The 21672-nt window shown below is 62.6% G+C and overlaps 1 protein-coding gene and 1 long non-coding RNA gene across 3 annotated transcripts in view; one reads left to right on the top strand and one right to left on the bottom strand.

Annotated features, from left to right (window-relative positions):
- MACROD1 (mono-ADP ribosylhydrolase 1) overlaps window positions 1–21672 on the bottom strand; it is a 140519-nt gene that overhangs the window by 29435 nt on the left and 89412 nt on the right. The gene's annotated exons all lie outside the window — the stretch shown is intronic.
- On the top strand, window positions 1296–18934 carry LOC123641446. Its single transcript, XR_006736296.1, has 2 exons — window positions 1296–1384; window positions 18680–18934. It is a non-coding gene; the product is annotated as an uncharacterized LOC123641446 (long non-coding RNA).

Raw genomic sequence — 21672 nt, 5'->3', positions numbered from 1 at the left:
GCCCAGCCAGGTTGTGGGGAGTCTGGGGGCAAACCTGGGAGCAGTGGGGCCCTGATGGGGGTTCTAGGCAGAGGAACTCAGAGCCATTGACAAGGTGACAAGGTCTGACCAGGTCAGGTGAGACTGGGCAGATGTGCGAGGTCCTTAGTGTCCCAGAGATGCCAAGAGCAAGAGGACTTCTGGGCTAAGAGGAGGCTGTCTGATCTAACCCGGGTCCCCACCCAGACCCCACACAACAGGTGCAGACGTTCTCCCAGTCTTTAATGCGAGCCAGGCACTCGCCTAGCTACCCTCCCATTCAAGGCCTCCTTGCACCCTCGTAATAACCCTTGGAGCTAGGTTGTTAATGCTCCTGTTTCACAGTCGAGGACACCGAGGCTTGGAGAGGTCAAGTGTAATAATTTGCCCAAGGTCACAGTCAGCTAAGGGCAGAGGAAGGGCTGGGATCAGACCCACTTAGGCAGCTGGGTGGGGCACTGCTCCGGGACAGCCCAGGTGTTTACAGGGGGTCTACGTGGGGAACGGGCGCCAGGCAGGGAGGAAGGGGTTACCTTGGCACGTGGAGTAGGCGGTGGGTACCTGTTTGTGAATGAATGCATGAGGTAGTGGACCGATGAATGAATGAATGGGTGGTTGGAAGGATGGATGAATGAGTGGGTGCAAAGAGGAGGGGGTAGGGGGAGGCGCGTGAGCGAGAACCCCTCTCTCTCTCCTCCGCCCCCGCACCGGAGGCTGGCTTTGGGAGCCTCCCTCCCCCAATCTCCCCAGGGGGGCCGGCTCCCCAACCCGCCCTCCCCCCAGCCATTTTAGCCGAGGGCGGGGGAGGGGGACGCGGAGGCCGCTCCTCCGGGGCTGGGCCATAGTCCCCGCGCGGCGGCGCAGCCTCCCGCGCCGGGTCCCGCCGGCCAGTGCGCAGCGCGGCGCCCCCGCCCGCACCGCCTCGTCCCCGCCCGCTGCCTCCCCCTTCTCCTCCCCTCCCTCTCCGCTCCGCGCCTGCACGCACGGCCCCCGCCGCCGCCGCCGCCGCCGCGCGAGGGGAGAGGCGGCCGCACAGCCTGGTTCCCCGCGCCCGCTCTCCGCCGCCGCTCGCGCGGCCACTGCTGCTGGCCCTCGCCTCGCCGAGCGCACCCACCCGGGCACACGCACCCCGCCGCCGGGCGCACCCCGCGCACTCCTCCCGCGGTTCGGCCGGGCAGATGCGCCGCCGCGCGCCCCCCGCCCCGGGCCCGCCACTGTGCTCCGCCGCGCGCCAGGGGCTCCTCTCCCGGCCCCCCCTGGGCGCCCTCCGGCTCGGGTTCCCGCCCGCTCCTTGGAATAACCCCTGAGGCTTCAGCCGTCGCCGCAAAGTTTCCCGAGGAGACCCGCCTCCTCGGCCGCTGCGCAGGTAAGGCAGGCTGCACGGGGCGGGGGTCGGGGTCCGCGCGTCCGGGACGGGGTGCCGGAGCCGGCGGGGCGGGGGCCGTGGGGCCGCGGTGGCACCGAGGCGCAGCGGGATCGGGCTGCCTGGCTTTGCCCGGCTCGCTCGGGACTGGACGCGCAGCCTTTGGGATTTGGGGTGGGGGCCCCCGAGTCAAGAGCGGAGCGCCAGTGGCGCTGGCCCCGCCGCGGGGAGGCGCGGGGTGCGCGGCCAGCGGCTCTGCTCTCCCGAGCAGAGGCTGGAAAGGGCGGGGGCTCGGGCTGGAGCCCCAAGCCCTTGCGGCGCCCCCAGGGAGGTGGCCGGGCCCGCGGGGGGCGCCAGGGTGGGTAGGTCGGTCCCAGCTACCAACCCGCACCCGGAAACGGGCGAGCTAGGGGCGCGCGGCCAGGGGCAGCCGGCCGGCCTCGGCGCCGCGCTCCCGTCCCCATCAGCCGCGTGAGTCACGGTTGGAGCGAGGTTTTATTTTTAAAACGACTTCAAGGGGGGCATAAGCAGCTTCCAACTTCCCTCCCTGAGCGCGCCGTGGACTGTCAGTCCTGTGCCGGGCGGGGGGCTGGGGCCGTGCACCTGGTGGCTAGACCGGTGGGACCACTGGGCCCAGGGCGGGGGCCAGCGGGGGCCCCCCAAGCCTTCAAGACCAGGCGCGCACGCCCCTCCTTGCGGGGACGGGAGGCCCAGGGGCGGAAGGCTGGGGAGTGTTGTTGCCCAGCTGCAGGGAGCCGCGGCTGATCAGAGCTCTCCGAGGAGGAGAAAGTTGTGGAGCAGTGACATCAGGGAGCTCCCCCAGGCTTCCCGGTGGCCCCGGGAGGGCTTCGAGGCTCTCTGGGGTGTGTGGTTTTGAAAGAATACAGCCCAGCTGGGGTGTGCCAGGCCCTTGAGGCCCAAATCAGAGCTCTGATGTGAATAAATAAAGCGAAGGCTGGGGACCCAGGTGAGGGGGCGACTGGGCCCAGCCCTGCCCCACTGTGTCCCCTGCCCTCCTGGTTTGGATGGAGACCAGCAGACCAGACCCTCCATATCCCCCTTCCCAGGTGGCTCAGGAGTTGGAAAGAGGCTGTCAGTGTGGGGGACACAGCTCTGCAGCACCCAGGATGCCACTATGGAGGGCTGTGGGTCGGGGCACCCCCTCACCGCCGGTGGCCATGGGGGAGGTGCCGCTCGCGTTTGTGGAGTTGAAAGCTACCGCAGCTCTTGCTGCCAGCCCCAGGAGAGGCGCAGACATCACCTGTCAGCTGGTGCCGACTCCGTGGGCGACTGTTCAGGGCTTCCTCAGAAGGTTTAAAATGGAAATGGCCTGAGCCGCCAGGGCCAGTGCCTGGGAGGGGACACTGCCCAGATGGGCCAGCAGCGAGGGGGCCCTGGTAGGTTTGAGGGGCAGGAAGAGCTGAGGGGCTGCCGCATCTGGCCAAAGGGTCAGCCATGGGCAGATGTGAGAGCAGGAGACAGGGTGGTTGGGGGTGCGTGTTTGTGTGCGTGTGTGCGGGGGTGCTACGTGTGTGCCCTCGCCCCACGTTCTCATGCAACCACAGCGACAGGACACCCTCCAGTAAGAAGCCCACCAGCATGGAGTTCACGCCAGGCAGGCCAGGCTCTGCAGCCCCCTCGCCCGAGGCAGCCGTGGCCTGCTGCGACTTCACCTCAACCTGGGTCTCTGTGTGTCCACGCTCTGCCACTTACTGGTTGCAAGTCTGTCCACCTCTCTGTGCCTCAGTTTCTCTTGTTGGTAAAATGGGGTTGATTGTGCCCACCTCCGAGCCTGAGCTGGGGGAGGGACTGCTTTCTAAGACCTATTTGATGCCATCATGGGTGGTCCTGCTCCTAGGCTGAAGGGGCCCTCAAGGGCTGAGGGTACTCGAGGAGACTCTGGAGGGTGGGGGTCAGATCCGCCCCAGCCAGCGTGCTGTCGCTGGACTTCATCCTTGCTCGGCCCTCAGCACCGCCTCCCCCACCTCTGAGGCCTCCCATGGAAGCCCCTGGGAGACCCACCCAGCTCGTTTCTAAGGAGGTGCTGGGGAGGGGGTGCTGCCATCCCACGTGTCGCCTGCTGCCAGGGCTGTACAGAGAGGGCGTTGGCCCACGAGACGCAGCTCTGTGTAGACCGCTGCGTGACCCTGGGCTTGTGGCCTCCCCCTGGGGACCTGCTTTTCCTTGCTTGCACAGGGGATACAGCGGATGTCCTGCCCTGTGAGGATGGGTGGGTGCTCTGAGTGTGGGTGAGCAGGGAAGGGTGGTGGACAAAAAAGACGGGCAGGTGGAGTCTGCACTCACTGCAAAGTTAGCTGAGAGACGGACGGAGCTCCAGGCGGCCCTGACACTGCGGGTGTTGAGGGACCATGAGGCAGGTGTGGAGCCAGCTGACTGCCTGGGGAGGCCCGTGCGGTGGCAGTTGTCAAGGAGAGGCTGCTCTGGTGCAGGGATGGATGAGACCCCTGGGGCCAGCTGGGCACAGCCCCCTCTGCTCGGTCAGGTGGGGCAGAGGCAGGGAGCATGCGCTGGGCGGGGGGTGCTTGGCAGGCCCTGGCCTCGTGGGGTAGGTGGTGAGCAGGTGAAGGCCCGGCCCTGCAGTGTGGATGGCCAGCTGCATGTCACTTGAGAGTCAGGGACCAGCCAACTAGGCTGCCCCAGAGTCAGGGCTGGAAACGGCCTGTTTCCTCTCAGAGATGGGGCTGTGTGGGGCTGTGTGGGGGTCTGGCTGGGCTGCCCTTCTGCTCCAGGGTCTGGAAATGACGTCAACCACCTCCTTATCCGTGTTGATTGTGTTCCTGGGACACTGGGATGCCACCCCAGGGTCCTAAGGACTTGTGGTTCCTGGGGAGGATTTCTCTGCCCGGCCTGCAGACCTTCAGCAGGGACCCAAGCTCGTTGGGCCTCAGTTTCCTCATTTGTAAGGTGGGGTAATAGTACCCACCTTGGGGGTACCCACTATGGGATGAGGCAGAAGAAGTTTCTAGCACAGAGTTCACTCCTAGCAATGTAGGCCCCCTCTTGGTCCCCACCCCTGGTTCACTCTGGGCCAAGGGCTTTCAGCCTCTTCAGGCCTTGCAGTAGCAGGAAGGACTAGGCCCCCCACCCCCAGCCGCCAAAGCTCTTTCCCTGGTGAGATCTCATTCCCCTGCTCGCGGTGGGCGGGCATCAGTGCCAGCACCTGGCCCCCAGTGACCCGGGAATGCCCAAGAGCAGCAGGGGTGAGGCTGAAGGGGAGAGTGCCATGGCTGTGGAGGCTCAGGCCCTGGTGCACAGCCTCTGAGTGAGTTTGCAGTGGGGAGTCCCCTCCCCAGAGCCTATGTGTTCTCCCCACGACAAAGTTTCAGCAGGCCTGCTCTGACTCTGGCCAGACCACAAGGCAGCTGCATTCTGTCCTCTGTCATGGGGCAGTCACCCTAGAAGACCAGGGCTGGGGTGGGGGCAGACTAGATGGCTAGGAGGAGACAGGAGAAGGGACAGCACCCCTGCCTTGCCCCCTCCCCCACAGTCTGCCTGGCGTCCCGTTCCCCGGCAGCAGCTGGAGCTGGGAGGATTCCACAGAGAGGCCGTGTCTGTGCAGGCCTGTGTTTGCCTGTGCAGCGGTGGATGCCTGTTTGCTGCCTGCCCAAGGTCCCCAGAGCCCAGCCGCTCCCCGGGGTCAGTGGCTCTGCAGATGATGTCAGGATTTTGGGGTTTCAACGCAATTTGTGGAAGTTGTTTTCTGGGTTTGAGGCAGCCCTGGGCTTTAAACTCCCAACATGGGGTGGGCTTGTGTGTGCTGCCTCCCCACCCCAAAGAGCCGGTGGGCAGTAAGGGTGGACGAGGGGGCCCGGGGAAGATGGATGGGGGCTGGGGCTGAAGCCATAGATACTGGGGGGCGCCCACAAGGCACCTGCCTGCACACCTGGCTCCTTGTCTCTTCTGTCTTCCCCTCCCTTACTTCTTCCCTCCTTTCTTGCTCATTCATTCATTCACAAGATAGTTTTGGGCATCGGTAATTGCCAGGCACGGGGCTGGGCTCTGGGACAGAGCAGGGAATACAAGTACCGGGGCTGGGCTCTGGGACAGAGCAGGGAATACAAGTACCGACATCCTGCCCCCAGGGAGCGTGCAGTCAGGTGTGGGGTCAGACATTAATCAGATCCACCCCTCCCACCATGAAGCCTTGGCTCTGAAGGCCGGAAGTCCACCAGGTAAGGTTGGGTGACAGAGGAGCCTGCTGGGGGCCGGGGGTCCAGGGTGGGGGGTTTCACAAGTAAGAGAGTGCTTGAGCCAAGATGTGAAGGGGGGGCCAGAGCCAGCAAGGGGGAGGGACAGGATGGACAGCCGGGGCTTCATGCAGACCCCTGGGCAGGAGACACCTGCAGCTCCCGGACAGGGGCCTGTTTGGAGCTGGTGGGCTCCGCTCCCTGGGTCCGTGTGGGACTGTCCATTTCCATCTCTCTCAGGACTCCCGGCTGTCCCACTCCCGGGCCTGCTTTGAGGACTGTCTGCCCGTCCTTCTGGGTGGGCCCCTGGAAGTGTGGCCTTCCCAGGCCCAGGGTACCAGGTCCCCTGGTCCTGAGAGCTGTGTGTTCACCTGTGTGGACTGGTTGCCCCAGTGTCTGATGGGCTGTGAGGGACATGTTTGGGCTTGTTTATGGGCCCCAGTGGCCCTGGTATGGACAGGGCTGCTAGTGAAGAGGGGATTCCTCAGAGCCCCTCCTGCAGCCCCGAATGTTTTCCGGCAGGGGTGGGCATGGGGGGCTGGGCTGCAGGCAGAGGGAGGAGGGAGCAAGGCGGGTCTCCTGGAGGCAGGAGGACCAGCTGTATGGGGCTCAGCTAACCACTAGGGGACACTGCCTCCCTGGCAGAGCGCAGAACCCAGGCATCCGGTGGCCCGGCCAGGCCCCAGGTGTGCAGGCATGCTGGGAGGGGTGTCCCCTGGGTGCCAGGGCTCTCCGCCTCGCTGGCGGGGAGGCAGCGGCCGGGCTCTTTTGGGATGGCTTGTGCTTAATTAAAAGTGGGATTAGAACTGGGTGTCGAGGCACTAGCCCTGGCGACTCCTGCCCGCACAGCTCTTGAGAAGCAGCTCTCTGGCAGTATTTTTTCACTCCCCTTTCCCTCCTTCTGCCTGAATTAATCGTTGGCACCAGATTACAACAGATTTAGCAAACTGTAAAAAAAAAAAAAAACAAAAAAAAACGCGAGCGAGCAAGAGAGGAAGAGAGAAAAGAAAGGGGGTAGCCTTCCGAGAGGAGCCGGCATTTATCTGCGGCAGCAAATTGCTCCTGCCGCACCATCCCCCAGTGCCCCCCTAACCCTCTAACCCCCCACCCGCCGCGACGCCTGGGAAATGCTGCTCGGGAAAACGTCCTCAAAATGCCACCGGGTGCCGGCATCAGGATGGGCTTTTCCGGGGACGGTCTGCCAAGGGCTGCAGGGCAAGGAGAGCTCAGTGGGTTGTGGAGGGCACCCAGGGCTGCTCTGGGAGTCCGCGGAGGGACGCCTGGCTGGTCCTGAGTGGTGGCAGGGCTGGGGACGAGGGGGTCGGAGGCCCAGAGTGAGGTTGGGTGGCTGAGGGCAGAGATGTGTCTGTGGCCCCTGCCCCGTGCCAGGCCTCAGTGTTGCAGCCCAGGGCCTGGCACTCGGCAGAGTTCAGTGTACGGCAAGTGACTGACTGCACAGATGAGTGAATGGTGACTGAACGGCCACCTCAGGAGCCGGTGTGGGTGGCTGTGGAGGGTCCAACCTGCTATCGCAACTCCTGGGAATGAAATCCACTAGACTGAGCTGCCCCTCGTGGGACACAGCCCCCTGGGTCCTGGGTCAAACACAGAGAGCCAGGTTTTCCATGGGCACTGCCCAGAAGCTGCCTACTAGGTTTTCTGGAATGACCCTAATTTAAAATCCACTCTCTGTGGTCAGACTAGAGGGGCTGCTGGTGGGCGAGGGTCCTGCCTGGGGGTGCAGCAAGTCACAGAGGGTCATGGAGTTTAGCCACGAGCCTGAGGGTGCCCAGTCCAGTTAAAGCACAGGGTGGGATTTGGTCAGCCTAGGGCCACTGGACCCCTGCCCTGGGTGGGGACCCTGGGTTCAGCAAGGGGACTAGGGGGCTCCCTTGCTCACTCATTCTCTCTGGGCAGCAGCCCACCGTGGGCCAGGCATGGAGCTGGCCACAGATGAGTCAGTGGCAGCCCCATCCCAGCAGGGCCAGGTCAGGAGGGGAGACAGAGGTGCATGGTGCTCACATCTCTTGCATGCTCGCACATGCCTTCACATACACACTCCTGCACACAGCGGCTCGCACCTAACCCGCCTCCTACCCTGCCCTCCCCGAGCCAGCCACAGCCAGGCTCCGAGCTGAATGAAGCCCACGCCCCAACCCAACACCAGAAGCTGCAGCTAAGAAGGGGCTTGAGTGGCTGCCCCCTGCCTGTCCTGCCCCCACACAGGTGCTGTCCCTGGGCCCCTCTCTGGGGAGGGCTTGGGTGCAAAGGAATGAGAAGTGGGAGCAATAGTCCCTTCCCCAGGCCCCGCTCCTTCTGAGGGGGCCCTATGATTGTCAGCCCTGCAGCCCAACCTCTGACCCCAGGGAGGGAGCCAGGTGGGTACTGGGTGGGGCCACCTGCTTGGCCATCAGATTGTCCGATTATCTGAGGTGCTCCCTGAGGGACACAGCACCCTGGGTCCTGGGTCAAACAGAGAGACCCAGGTGGTCCACAGGAAAGAGAGGGCCCCTGGGATGGCAGGTGTGGGGGGTCTTGGAAGCCCTTCCCCTCCTCACTGAGGCTGCACCCCCCACAGACCGCCCACCTGTCCCAGGGAGACAGACTATAAACACTCCCCTACCCACCAGTCACAGAGGGCCTCTCTGTGCCTCAGTTTCCCCACTAGTACCAGACAAGGGGTTGGACGACAGGCCCCTAAGGGCCCAGCAGCACCATAGCTCTGGGAGCCCCCACGTTTGGGGTAGCAAGAGGGGCTGGGAAGTGCCACACCCCTGCTTCCGGGGGCTTCTGAGCTACACCTGTGAGATGGGACGCCGCAGAGCTGCTTCTCGAGAGCCGTGCGGGCAGGGGCAGCCCGGACTAGCACACATACTTTTCTTTGTTAATTACCCAGCCTCAGGTGTTTCCCTTACAGCAATGCACACGGACTGAGACTGCGGCGGCAGTTGTGGAAGGGCTTTGTAGGGACCAGTAGTTACTGCACTCAGATAAGCAGACTCCTCCAGACACGGGCTGGGGTCCTGACCCAGCCCTGGGGCTCCACCGAGGCCTGCCTGGGGCCTCCCTCCCTCAGAAGCCCGCCCTCCTTGGCAGGCAGGCTCCTGGGGTATTTGCTGAGCCCTTGAGGTCTGGGGCCCGCGCAGGTCGCAGGTGGAACGGATGGGGTGGGGGCTCTTGTTGCTCAGTTGCACTGAAGGGGCAAGTTGGGCTGTGGGTAACTCTGGGTGCGATGGGGGGAGCACTGAGCCCCTGAGAGTTCCAGAAAGAAGCAAGGGTTAGGGGGTGGCAGGTGAGAGAGAGGATTAGGGGCCAAATTGGGTTAAAGGAGAGTGTCGAATGTCACCTCTGCCCAGGATGGGTTCCCTGGGATGGGGTCAGGTGGGACCCTACTGGGAGTCTATTGGATACCTCCAGTGCACCAAGCCTCAGGATAGAAGCAGGGCACGGGGATGCGTGACTCGATTCCTTCCGTCACAGGGTCGCAGCTCCTGAGGGCGGCAGAGAGGCCACTGCAGCTGCCATTGTTGAGTGCTTATTGTATACCCTGCTTGTTTCATGTTAAGGACTATGCAGAATCTCAGTTAAGGCTTCACAACAGCCCCATTTTACAGAAGAGAAAACTGAGGCTCAGACAAAGTGACTGGACCAAGGTCACAGAGCCAGGACATGGCATCTTAAAGCACATGCCCTTAACATCCACCCACCAACGCCTGACGGTCATGAACGCGGCAGCAGCTGCTACTTACGTTGTACTTACCGCGTGCCTGCTGGTTGGCAGGTCTGCGGTAGGCACTATTATTATCCCATCCTACCCCAGGATAATAATATCCTGGGATAAGCTGAGGCACCGAGTGGTGAAGTGACTTGCCCAAGGTCACACGGAGGAAGGGAAGCCACGTTCATTGAGGTGTACTCAGTCCCAGGCCATTTGGGTCCTTTACAGAAGCAGATGGGAAACCGAGGCACAGAGACAGCAGGTAATAGCCTGGGGTCACCAGCGCTTGAGCTTTGGCCTCTGTCCTGCTTCCCCCTTGGCCACACCCCTCCCCGAGCTGGGGACCTGTCTCTCCTGGTCTGAGAGCCTCGTGCCTCCTCCCTGCCCCCAGATTCTGCCCTCATTTCCTGAGGCCCCACTGCGTGCTGGGTGCGGTGCTGGCATTGACAGCAGGTGATGTCATTTAACAGGAGTATGGGGGAGGAATCAGGGAAGGCCTCCCAGAAGAGGTGCCATTTGAGCCTTTTGGTCCAGGGGAGCCAGCAGAAGGACATCGCGCCTGGAGGGGAACAGCCTCAGTGGAGGCATGCGGTGTGCTGGGTCTGGCCTGTGGGGGGGGGGCTGGTCTGTGCAGTGGGTGGCATGTGCCTCTCCCTCTGCCGAGCGCTTCTCTCCAGCCCAGACACTGGCCCCATGACGTCAGCAGGTGGCCCAGCTGGGCCTCGCTGCTTGCGGTGCCCTCTGGAGGAGCTGGGCGGGTGGCAGGCGAGGGGCCCGGGAGGGCGCTGGCGGCCTGCGGTCACGGAGCAATCTCCATTAGGGCCCGCGAGCAGTGGCTGCAGCTCCTGGAATCCTATTAAAAGCTTTTTCATTGTTCCCCACGATATGCTCCGCTCCACCGGGACCTGGGCATGTTGATAATTTATTTGTGGAAGGGAAAGGGGCGAAGAGCGCAGGAGAGAGGGAGAAATGTCATTATTTACTCAGCCGGTTTTCTGCAGCACAGGCCCTGCCGGGGGGCAGCGTGAATCAGGGGTGTGCCACCCCCACCCCAGCCTCTAGGCCACTTTTGGGACCCCATTCAGGAGGTGGGGGTAGCAAGGCTCTGCTCAGGGTGCAGCAGGGGTGGCCGTGGCCAGGGGAGATCGGAGGCTCTGGGGGTCAGAGGCCCCTCAGCTCTGGGCGTGGGGGACTCCCAGGAGCGCCACTCAGCCCTGCCTGGAGGCTCAGACTGGGTGGGCGGGAGCTGCCGCCCCGGTTCTGGCTCTGCCGTGGCAGCCCCAGCCTGCCTGGGTGTGGGGGAAGTGCAGACCTGAGAGATTGCTCCTGGGGTGTCCGGGAGGGGCCCACATCCCTGCAGCTGGCCAGCTGTGTGGCTGCACAAGTCACTGCACCTTGGATGCCAAAAAACCGGAAGAGGCCTCAGCTGTCTGGGGGCTGGGAAGGGATTCAGAACCACAGCGATAGTAGCAACAGCAGTGACACCAGCTAACATTGCTGAGCGCTCTCCGTGGGCCTGCCGTGTGCTAGGCGTGCCGCCTACAGTACTGCAGCTCATCTGAGCCACACAAGTATGCAGCGAGACTGTGATTATTCCCTTTTTACATGCGAGGAAACTGAGGCACAGGCCTCAAGGTCACGCAGACTCTAAGCAGCAAGAGACGGATGTGAACCCCAGCTTCTCTTGGCTTGGCTACTCTGGTGGGCTCCCACAGAGACCTGGCCCTCTTGAGCCCGGGTGCCCTGGAGCAGCCCGGCTGCCCCTTGGCGCCAGCCCCTCTCTTCCCAATTGAGGAAGCCCGGGAAGAAGAACAGGAGTCACCTCCTGCGGAGCCTTCTAGTATCAGATTTAGTTGTCACAGCGGCGCCCGGGGGCACAGGCATCGTTACCCGTTTACAGATGAGGAACCAGAGGCTCAGAGAGGTGGCCTCATTTGCACAAAGGTGGGTGCAGCCAGGCTGGCTATGGGTTCCTGAACTATCCCCCGTGCTAGGGTGAAGCTGGGGTGGGAAGGAGCTGGGCCTCACCCCTACCCCTGGGCGCACCCCCCCCGACACCCCAAATGCCAGGGCAGCCCCAGACAGTGCCGGCCCTGGGACTGGGACCCCGGGCTCTGCTCTGGCCCTAGTCCCCTTCACACACAGTCCCAACTGCTGCGGTCTTTCACTGCAGCGGCAAAAGACATGGATGTAACGCGGTGCCTTCCCCGACCTGCCTGTCCCCGACCTGCCTGTCCCCGGCCTCCAGCCCAGATGCCTCCCTCCCTGCCACTTGTAAAGCATTTGAATATAATCAAGTCACTCACTAACTCTGAGACCATCAGCGGCTCCCGAATTCCTGAAAAATCGAGTCCAAAGCCCTTGGCCTGGCGTTTCAGAGCTTCCCAGCTTGGCCCCGGCTGGCGCACCAGCCTCAGCTCCAACCCCTCCTGCCTCAGGCACGCGGGGGACACAGCTCACGCCTCCAAGCCTTCGACTGTGCTGTTCCCTGTGCCTGGAAGGCCGCCCTCACTCCCTGACACTGGCCAAATGCTCCCTCACGTACGAAGAGCAGGCGGCTGCAGCTGACACGTGCGCCATCTCCACCCACCTGTGTGGCTGCCCCTTCCCTCCCAGGCCCCGTGAGGAGCTGCCTAACTGTGGAGTCTGAGATTGCTCAGTTCCTCTGACTGAGGTTTCCGAGCCCGCAGCGCCGATAAATGGCTTCTTTGTACACGACCCAGGATTGGGCGGCGTCAGCCCACTTTATGAAGGGGATCTCTGACATTCAGGGAAGGTCAGTCCCTGGGCCAAGGTCACCCAGCAATCAGAGGCTGAAGGGGATGAAGCTGGATCCCTGCCATGGGGACCCTGTCCCCTTCCATTTCATTCCCAGGAGTCGTGGAGCTGGTCGTGCCCAGCCTGGCATCCACGGAGCCCTCACCACCTGCCTGGTGTCACGTAGGATGTTAAATGTGGGTCTCACTTCCTCTTTCCAGTGGTCTAGATGTACCTAGAGGCTGCCTTTCACAGATGAGGAAACTGAGGCCAAGGGGGAGGGAAGCAGGGAGGCAGAGCCCCAACCCCAGCAACTTCCAGAGACCCCAAGAGGGGGGATGGGGGCTTTCCCGGTGCCCTGTGTGCTGGCCTGGAGCTGCCACTTCTCACTGGGGACGCTGGCAGGCCCTGCCCGCTCAGGGCCCAGCCTGGCTCTCAGGCTTGCCGCCTGCCCTGGCTGGGGGCTTCCTCGGGTGAGAGGCGGCTGGGAGGTGTGGGCCCTGCCCCCATGACAGCTGCCTTCCCGGCCCCGTGGCCTCACAGACAGACAGGGTTTGTGCAAGCCGGGGGCCTTCAAGGAGAGCTCAGCTCCCGCCGGCAGCTGCTCAAAGACCTCATTGTGGCAGGAGGACCCGCCGTGGACAGCTGCCCCCACGGGAGGCACAGACAGAGCCCGGCCTTTGTGCCAGTGCACTGCCCCTGCCCTGACCTGGGGTCAGCAGGACAGAGGCCCTTGTCTGCAGGAGGCTGGGGGCCTCCCAGGGAGGGGCTGCCCTGGACCCCCTGTTGGCCTGAGACGGGTGTGGGCTGTGTTGTGGGCTCTGGTTGCCAGGGACCCAGGAACCCCTCCGGCTCCCAGATCTGGCCATGCGGGGGCGGGGGGCTGGCCCCAGCCCGACTCAGGCTGAGGGGGTGCAGAGCCATGCTGGAGGGTTAGTAATAATAGTAATAATGGTAACAACAGCAGCAGCTGTTTGTGGAATTCTTGCTGCTTGTCTGCTGACAGGCATATCACATGTCATCTCATCGATTCCTCAAAGCAGCGCTACAAGTTGTGTAGTTATTTGCCCCATTTTAGAGATGAGGAAACTGAGGCTCTGGGAGGTTAGGGAATTCACATAACTGTAAGGGCAGAGCGGGGTCAGCCCGTTCTAAGCCCCAGCTACTCTATCCCTGCCAGGCACCAGGGCCACCCTGTGTGCGGAACAGAGCCCCCCCCCCGGCCCTGTCCCCACAGGGCTCCCCACCAGCTCACTTGACCCTCACTGAGGTCCCATGTGAGGGAGTCCCCATCACCCCATCTTAGAGCCAAGGAAACTGACGCTCAGAGAGATGGACCAGGTGCTCGTGCCTCCTGCCCCGAGTGTGGGTGATGGGCAGACCGAGCTACGCTGCAGGGTGGGTGGGCTGTTGCCTGCACTTTGTGGGTGCGGCTGGGGTGGGGGTGGTGGAGGAAAAGTGATGGGGCCCAAGAAGAGACTGGGGGGTTTCAGGGCTGAGCCACCCCACCGGATAGTCCTGCTCTTGGAAGGCCCCTCAGAGCCCTTGTGTTTGTTACACCCCACTGTGTAGTCAGGGAAACTGAGGCACAGAGAGGGGTGGAAAGGGACTGGCCCAGGATCCCCATAGCCTGGGGACTGACCATGGCCTGCCGTTCCCTAGAGGCTGTGTGGTTCACAGCGACGCCACACGGCTGTCCCAGCAGCAGAGGTGGGGGGAGAGGACAGCAGGCCCTCCGAGCACTGACCGCGCCCAGGCCCTGTCCTGAGCATTTACCCGCATAACTCATTTCGTCCTCACAGCAGCCTTATGGGGGAGGGATGAGGAAACTGAGGCACCATCCCCCAGGCCACACCGCCAGGGTCAGACGGCCTGAGCAGTCTTGTCCCAGCTCAGCTGTTCTGTCACTGCCCCGCCCACTGCAGGACCTGCTGGCCTCTGGTCCACACGGCCTGTTGAGCCAGAGTCGGAGGTGCCTGCTGCAGGCGGGACGGGGCTGGGCTGCAGACACACGGTTCAGTGACCTGCGGGGCAGACGGCTCGGTTTCCATCTGTGTGGTGGGCGCCGAGCCTGTGTGGGGCCCAGGTGGAGCCTTCTGCAGACTCCCTCACTGCCTGGCCGGGCCTGGCTGAGCTACGCCCCCTCCCCACCCCCAGCTCTGTCCTTGAAAGGTTCTGTCCCAGACCGAGACCCGAGACCCGAGACCTGAGACCCTGGGGAGGAGGCCACGCCTCTGTCAGAGCCTGGGGATCGTTCACAGCCAGCCCCGGCCTGGATGCTGGATTGTAAATAATTAATGCTATTGATATTATTAATAATAAGTGGCCTGGCAAAATGATGATGAGGGCGGTAGCCTGCTCTTCCCTTGGCTCTCTCCAGAGGCTGGGAAACCAGGCCTTGGCCCTTACGCCCCACAGGGAAGCCAGGTGCAAACTCCAGCCCCTTCCTCAACCCCGACAACTCTGACCCTGGACACCAGCCTGGAGAGGCGGGAAGGGCTGATGACCCAGTCCCATGGGAGGGACCTCAGACCCAGAGACATACAGCCAGGGTTTGGGCCCAGAGGTTGACTCCGAGTCTAGTGCTCTTCCCACCGGCCCCTCTGGAAGTGCACAGGCCGCCTGGGGGCAGCTGGACACCTGGGTGTGTTTGCTGTCCTATGGTCAGTCCCTTATCCAGCCCTCGGTGTGACAGTGGCAATGAGCCAGATGCCAGGTTCTGGTCCCGGCTCTGCTCCTGCTTGGCCATGTGGCCATGGGCACCTCTGCATTCGTACCCTCTCTGTGCTGCAGTCCCCATGGGTCACCTGGTGAGGCAGTCCTCCCTCACAGGGCTGTGGACAAGCCTGGCACACGGTGAGGGCTGCACGGCAGTGAACGTCACCCAGCCAGCGGGCGTTTTCTGAGCACTTTCTGTGCCTGCGCTGTGCTGGGTTCCAGCTGGTTCAGGCCCTGCCCTGTCTGGAGGATTCTAATGGGGGAGAGACAGGCAGGCTCACGTGGCGCAGGGTACACCACACACGTCTATGCGGGCAAGGAGCGAGGTGGGGCTGAAGCTTAGTCTGCAGAGTGGGGGGTCCAGGCAGGTTCTGACTCACACGGGACCCTGAGGGCCCTGAGAACCAGGCCCTGTGGTCTGGGTGGGGCCTCCTGCACCCACAGCCTTGCCTTCCTTGAACCTCCAAGGCCACCTCATTGTAGGTGGCTGAGCCTGTCCCCGGAGCCCCCACTCCTAAATCCTCCTCGCCCAGCCTTGCCCAGGGGACAGTCAGCATCCTGAGGGTTGGGACCAAGTACCGTGCTCTGCTCACCTGGGGGAGGGGATGCTGTCCTGTGGGTGCAACCCCCAGAGCTCTGGCTGCAAGTCCCCCTGACCACTTGCCTAGCTAACTCTCTAGGCCTCAGTTTCCTCATCTGTAACATGGGGCCATGGATGCCATGATGATGTGGGCAGGAGCCTCACCTGTGTAGGTGCCCAGTCAGGGGAGGGGAGAGGTTGGTCCCTCTGGGGAAGCAGCTCTGGGCAGACCCCAGCAATGGCAGCCCTATGGATGCTGACATGGCAGGGTGGGCCCATGTGTCCAAGAGCTGGAGAGGCAGTGGGGACTCTGGTGGCTTGGCCTGATGCTCGGTGGTGACAGCCACATGGCAGCCCCACACTCCCCAGGGCTGGTGCTTATCATTACAGGGCAGGGGCACCCTCGTCGCAGCCTCGCTCCTGGCTCCTGGGTGGCAGCAGAGCTGTCGGCCAAGCAGGCTAACAGCTGTTTGCGCAGAGACTGAATCTGTCTAGGTCTGACTCGGCGACTTCAGCGAGGGAGAGGGTGGTGAGCAGGAGGCCGTGTGCACACTTGGCTCCTGGCCCCCAAGCTCCTCCCCCCACAGTGGGCCTCAGACTGCCCCAAGGCCTGGTCCCTGCCACTCTCAGGAGACTTCTGCACTCTGCAGCCATGGACAGAGTGCCCACGGCCACTGGCCTCATTGCCTGTCCACCCCTCAGGGACGTCAGGGCCTAAATGGCCTCCTCTGGATATTGGGGGCTGTTCCCAACCCATCCTGAGGTCCTGTCTTTCCTCTCTGGGGGACTGCAAGAGAGGTGGTGACTATTCCAAGGCCACTTGGTCCCTGGGCACTGTGTTACACGTTCATGCCATTCCTGCTCAGACGAGAGGGGGTCCTGGTCAGAAGTGGGGCTGCTCGTGAACTTGGCTGGTATCTGCAGCGGCCTGTGGAGGAGGAGGAGGGCAGGGTCCTTGCACCAGAGCGAATCCCTTGGAGGAAGCCCCTGCCCTCTTCCCTCCAGTGAGAAAGAGTGGCCTCGGGGCCAGAAGATGGCTCCAGACAAGCCGCCTCAGAGCCTCAGTTCTATTAGAAATCTTGAAGGGTAGTGGGAAACTCATATGAGCGTTGTCTGGAAAAAATCCTTTTTGAGCAGTGAGGCCTTGTACAGATGCGAGCTGTGAGAATTATCTCCGTGACTGCGGGAAGGTTTTCACTGTTCTCACGCAGACTTAGCCTCTTCGGAGGGTTGGCAAGATGGCCAGGATCAGAGTGGCACATGAGCCACCACTCCTCACACACTGTCCATGGCAGACATGGCTAATCAACCCCAGCATGGTCTCCTGCTGAGCCTGGGAGGGCCTCCCTGGAAGGGGACCCTGCCAGGCGCTCCTGGCAGGTGTTTTGCAACTGAGGACCTGGGACTTAGAGAGGCAAAGTAACCTGACACAACCTCCCAGCAGTGAGGGCTGGAGTTGGGATATGAGCCCAGTTCTCCGGGCCCCAGAGTCTCATGGTGATGGAAGCTGGTGGTCCAGGGGGCCCCTTATCCAGGTAGGGTCCTGCCACCATGCCAGCAGTGTCTGTGCTAGAGGCCCCCTCTGTGCTAGAGCCCACCACTGCTCCACCCAGCTCCCTGCCGGACAGGCTCAGCCTCCCATGGCGGCCATCCCTCCCTCCTGGCCTGTTAGCCTTGATTGGCTGCAACCTGCCTGTGCTCAGGCCTAATTATGGCCGCATCCATTCCAGGCTCTTAGCTGCAGCCGAGCGGCACGCTGCAGCTGGTGCATGTGGGCTTCTGACTCCCACCAGCATGCTAGGCCTGCCCAGGGGTGTGTGGGGCCAGCAGAGGGTCGGCGGTCACGAGACTGATGTGGCCCGAGGCAGACGCCGAGGGCTGAGGCTGGGCTGGGGCCCTGGGGCGGGCGTACTGAGGAGCAGGGGTGGGAGAGATGCCCCCTCTTTGGCTCGTGGGCTGCCTCAGTACACCTTGTGCCTCGTTAGGAGGTAGTTCTGCTGGCTTCGAGGTTACCCTTTTAATTAAGCTAATTAATTAGTGCCTTTAATGAAGCAGATTAACCAGGCCAGGCTCTGTAAACGGGGGCTGTCGCAGCCCACACTTTCCCGCAGGTCTGGATTTAGGGGCCTCCCTCCAGCGGTGCTGAGGCACGGAGTCAGGCTGGGCCAGGGATGTCTGTCCCTCACGGGAGTGTGGCCAGGAACCCAGGCCTGGGTGAGGGAGGCGAGGCTGGTCTCAGGCTACTGGGATAACCCTGGACTCAGACGCCTCAGCATAGCCAGGCCAGAACTGGAGTAGGAAGTAGGAGGGATGCTGGACCCCACCCCAGGCACCAAGGGACAGTTGGCTCTGTGGGATCCTCAGCAGGTGCAACTGCCTGGGGGAAGGGGTGTGGGGAGCTGGAGCCCCTGCTTTCTCCTCTTGCCCTCCTCTCTGGGGCTGCTGGAAGGGCCCTGGCTCCTTCTGGCCCAGCAGGGGCAGAGCCCTGTGGAGAGCATCCAGAGCCCCTCGCCTGCCTGCAGATGGGGAAGGGTCTGCTCAAGGTCACCCAGGAGCTAGCGGCAGGGCTGAGATGCAAGGCCATGTTCCCAGTGTTCCTTCCATGCCCTCCCGCCCACCACCTCTGCTGGCCCGGAGTCGGCGTCCCCATCACATCCCTGTGTGTGGAGCGGCTCCTATCCACCGGGCACCGGGCTGCGCCCACCCTGGGATCCTGAGATACTGCTGACTCCTGTCTCCAGCCTGGTTCAGAAAGGGAGGCCCTGGCCCTGGGGGCAGGAGGCCTGCGGATGGGGACGAGGAGCCCCTGGGTCCTCCCACCAAGCAGGAGCAGGGTGCCCTGCAGCACTAGGGCAGGGAGGGAGAGCCAGGGCAGAAGGAGGCGCTCCCCTGCCCCCCATCACAGCTGCTCCAGGACCGGCTCAGCCACAGCAGAGACAGTTGGCTCAAGCCACAATGGGAGATTTAGGTTAGACAGAGGAGGAACCACCTGACAACGGGGTTATTAACAAGTTTGCAAAGGAAGGACGGGGCTCCTTCCCCAGGAGACTGAGTGCTCTCGGCAGCAGGCCTGATCCGCTTCGAGCTCTTCGGAAAACGCACTGCTCCATAATCCAGGGTGGTGTTTCCAGTAAATATCAACAAAGTGGGCGCTAGGCTCCCTGGAAGATGCCCTCGGCAGTCCTCACCCCTTTCATCTCCTGTGCCCGGAGGCGCCTGTGAAGGTGCAGGCTGGCAGCCAGCCAGCAGGCTCCGGGCTGGCCCGCGTGCCGGGGCAAGCCGTGGTTCCCAGGCCTCAGTTTCCTCATCTTTTACAGGGTGAAGTGCTTCCTGGAGAGAGAGAGAACCTCACCTCTCAGAGAAGATGGAATTCCCCTGTTTTGCTGCCAAACTGACAGGCTTTCTTGCTCCTGCCTGTACCTACCTGGCCAGCCCCTTCCTGCCTCCATGGGGCCTCCCTTGTCACTCATCCTGTCTCCCTGGGTGGCCACCCCTCCTGGGGTGGTACTTTCCAGCCAGCTTTTAAGGGCATTCTAGTGTCTCCCATTAAAAATACCCCCAACCTCTCTGTCCATTTTGCCTTCACTGCGGAATTTCTCAGACTGGTTCCCGACTCTCCCACTTGCCCTGCCCCAGCCCACTGTGGACTGGCTTCCACTGGCCTTTTCCTTTTGTTCTCATGCTGACAGCCCTTCTTCCAGGAATCTTCCCTGTTTCCCCCAGCCTGGTCCAGAAGTTGACCCTCATCGCTGCCAACCTATATGTCCTGGGAGCGGCCCTGGGCCTTCGTTGTCCCCAAATCTGCCATGCCCAGCACAAGGTCTGGCATGGAGCCCACCTGGATGAGGTGCTGCTTGGGGGCGGGAGCAGGGGTGAGGGGCAGCCGGTAGCTTTGCCTCTGATTTACCTAGAGAGAGATGCTGTGGGGTGGGCGGGAGGCAGGAACAAATGCCATCGCCATCGTTGTACTCAGAGACGCATCTTTAAATACCAGCTGGAAGCAGCCCTGTTTCTGGGTGGGTGGATTTGCCCTTCATTCGCAGGAACCACAGGGGACGGGTGCTTTGCACAGGAAGAGCCGGTGGCTGGGGTGTGGGCAGCTCCAGGGCTCAGGGTTTTGCCTGTCCCCATCCTGTGTGGCTCCCACTAGGGCCAAAGGGGAGCTGGGGAACCTCTCACCAGTGTCCTTTCTGAGCACTGGGCACAACATGACATTATCTGTCCCCGGTCTGTCCCTCCATGAGACACTGAGCTCTGCAGGGGCAGGGTCCCCGGGCCTGCATGTTAGACAGTAAATATCGACGGATGGAGGGATGGATGGACAGGTAGACGGATGATGCACTGTGGGATGGACTGCCAGGTGGATTCCCCACTCCTCTGCACTGCCTCAGTTTCCCCCTTCGCACAGAGGACACCGGTGAGGCTCAGCCTCCTTCTCGGTGTAGTTCTCCGCACAGGCCAGGCCCATGGCTCTCGGGTGTGGTACTGTCCCTCCAGGGCTACTGGAGCAGACGGAGCACAGCAGGGTGGGGACAGAGGCCACTCTGGCTCCTGTCGGCAGCTGAGTGAGCACTCGGGGAGCTCCTGTGGGGACACACTGTCAGGCCTTGGGCCTCCCATCCATAGAAGGGGAACACAGTGTGTCCTCGAGGTGGGCCAGGGTTGGCAGGGGAATGTATTAAGACAGGAGGACGAGGAAAGGAAGCTCAGGAGTCTATGCCCCCCAGCAATGTGGAGCCAAGGCAGTTGGGACCCCAGTCCACTTGCTCCTAGTTTTCTGGGCCGTCCAGGCAAATGTGCTGGATGCTTTCCCTGTTTGGCTTCCCAGGAGGAGCTGAGGGAGCTGGACCTCAGCCCGGCTCCAGGGTCCCCGCCGCAGCCCTCGCCCCGCCGCCTCCTGCTCCCCGCACCCCAGGCTCTGCTTCAGTGCCAGAAGGAACAGGTCCCCCCTGCTTGTGGAAATTCACACCCACAGCCCAAACCAAGCTGCTGGTGGGGAGGAGGGGGAGCAGCTGCGGGAACAGGAGGCTCTACTAGAGAGCAGACAGACGGACGGAGAGACGGAGCCCAGGTCTCCATCTGCAGGCAACAGCCGGGGGCCAGGTGGGCAGCAAGCCCCCCGCCCCAGCACAAACCTCACACCCGAGAAGCCTGGGGCCAGGGTGGCAAGTCCTGAGTCCGGGTGGCCGCAGCCAGGGCTGGCTGTGATGGAGACACAGGGCCAAACGGTCACGGGTGAGAGGGGCTACTCACGGGACAGCTGAGAACCAGCGGGGGTGTGAGGCCAATCCTGGGGTCTCCGTGGGGTGGGGTGGGGTAGTATGAACCCTGAGCTGAAGTAAAGGGCCCCCCACTAGGAGGGCCTGTCCCTCCCCCTGGCAAGACCCCCATCTTATCTTATAAATCTTGTTTATACCCCCAGACTCAAGGCCCCAGGACAGCCCCCACTTTCCCCCCAGCATCCCTGCCCAGCCCAAACCTGTCCTTTTAGCTTCTGTTCCAGTGTCACACCCGCTCCCCAAGAAGCCTGCCCTGGCCACCCAGGCCGCTGGGCCTCCCTGCAGGCCAGTGTGCACCGCACCAGTTATCACTACATACGGCTTCTTGTGAGCTCACCTGGCTCCCTTAGCGCTTGGTGGCCCTGGGCGGCCCCTGTACCACTCAGGGGCGCAGCCAGCCCCTAGCTTATAAGGCCAGGAGAAAAGGCCAAGGTGAGGTCTCTGGGGCAAGTTTGGCTGTGGGCTGAACTTGGGGGGTGGCGGCCCACTGCCAGTTCCCCCTTGCAGAATGAGAGGAGGTGGGGGTCCCTCTGCTCAGGCTAGAGGCATGGGGAGACCCCTTGTCTGCCCTGTGCATGCTCAGCTCCCACTTGGTGGGCAGTTTCACCTACTGAGCCACAGTTAAAGTCTTGTGGCTTTAGCGACCCACACGGTGCCAGGCTCATGCCAGTTCCAAGGACAGAGAGGAGCCAGACCCAGTCCTTGCCCTGGGGAAGCCCAGCCAGCGAGGGGCCTGGCATGGAGGCCCCAGTGCTCTCAGGCCCAACAGGCCATCACGGCCCTTTTTACAGATGAGACATCCCCAGGCCAGCTGCTGGTGACCCCATGGAGGTCAAGGTCAGGAGAAGGGGCTGCAGGGTCCCCAGGACTCTGCTCTTCCTCTCTGTCAGTCCGCAGACCTGAGGGAGACGTTCCCACGCAGGGGTACCTGATGAGGCCCAGGAGGAGGAGAGGGACGGTCATTTGTTGAGCACTTACTCTGTGCTCAGTGCTGTGCACGTTCATGAGCCCAGTTAATTCTCACCACAGCC

The sequence above is a fragment of the Lemur catta genome, chromosome 7, assembly GCF_020740605.2.
Source record: "Lemur catta isolate mLemCat1 chromosome 7, mLemCat1.pri, whole genome shotgun sequence".
NCBI classification, from domain to species: Eukaryota; Metazoa; Chordata; class Mammalia; order Primates; family Lemuridae; genus Lemur; species Lemur catta.
The sequence above is the reverse complement of the archived record's forward strand: the minus strand, read 5'-3'. Positions and strand labels throughout refer to the sequence as shown.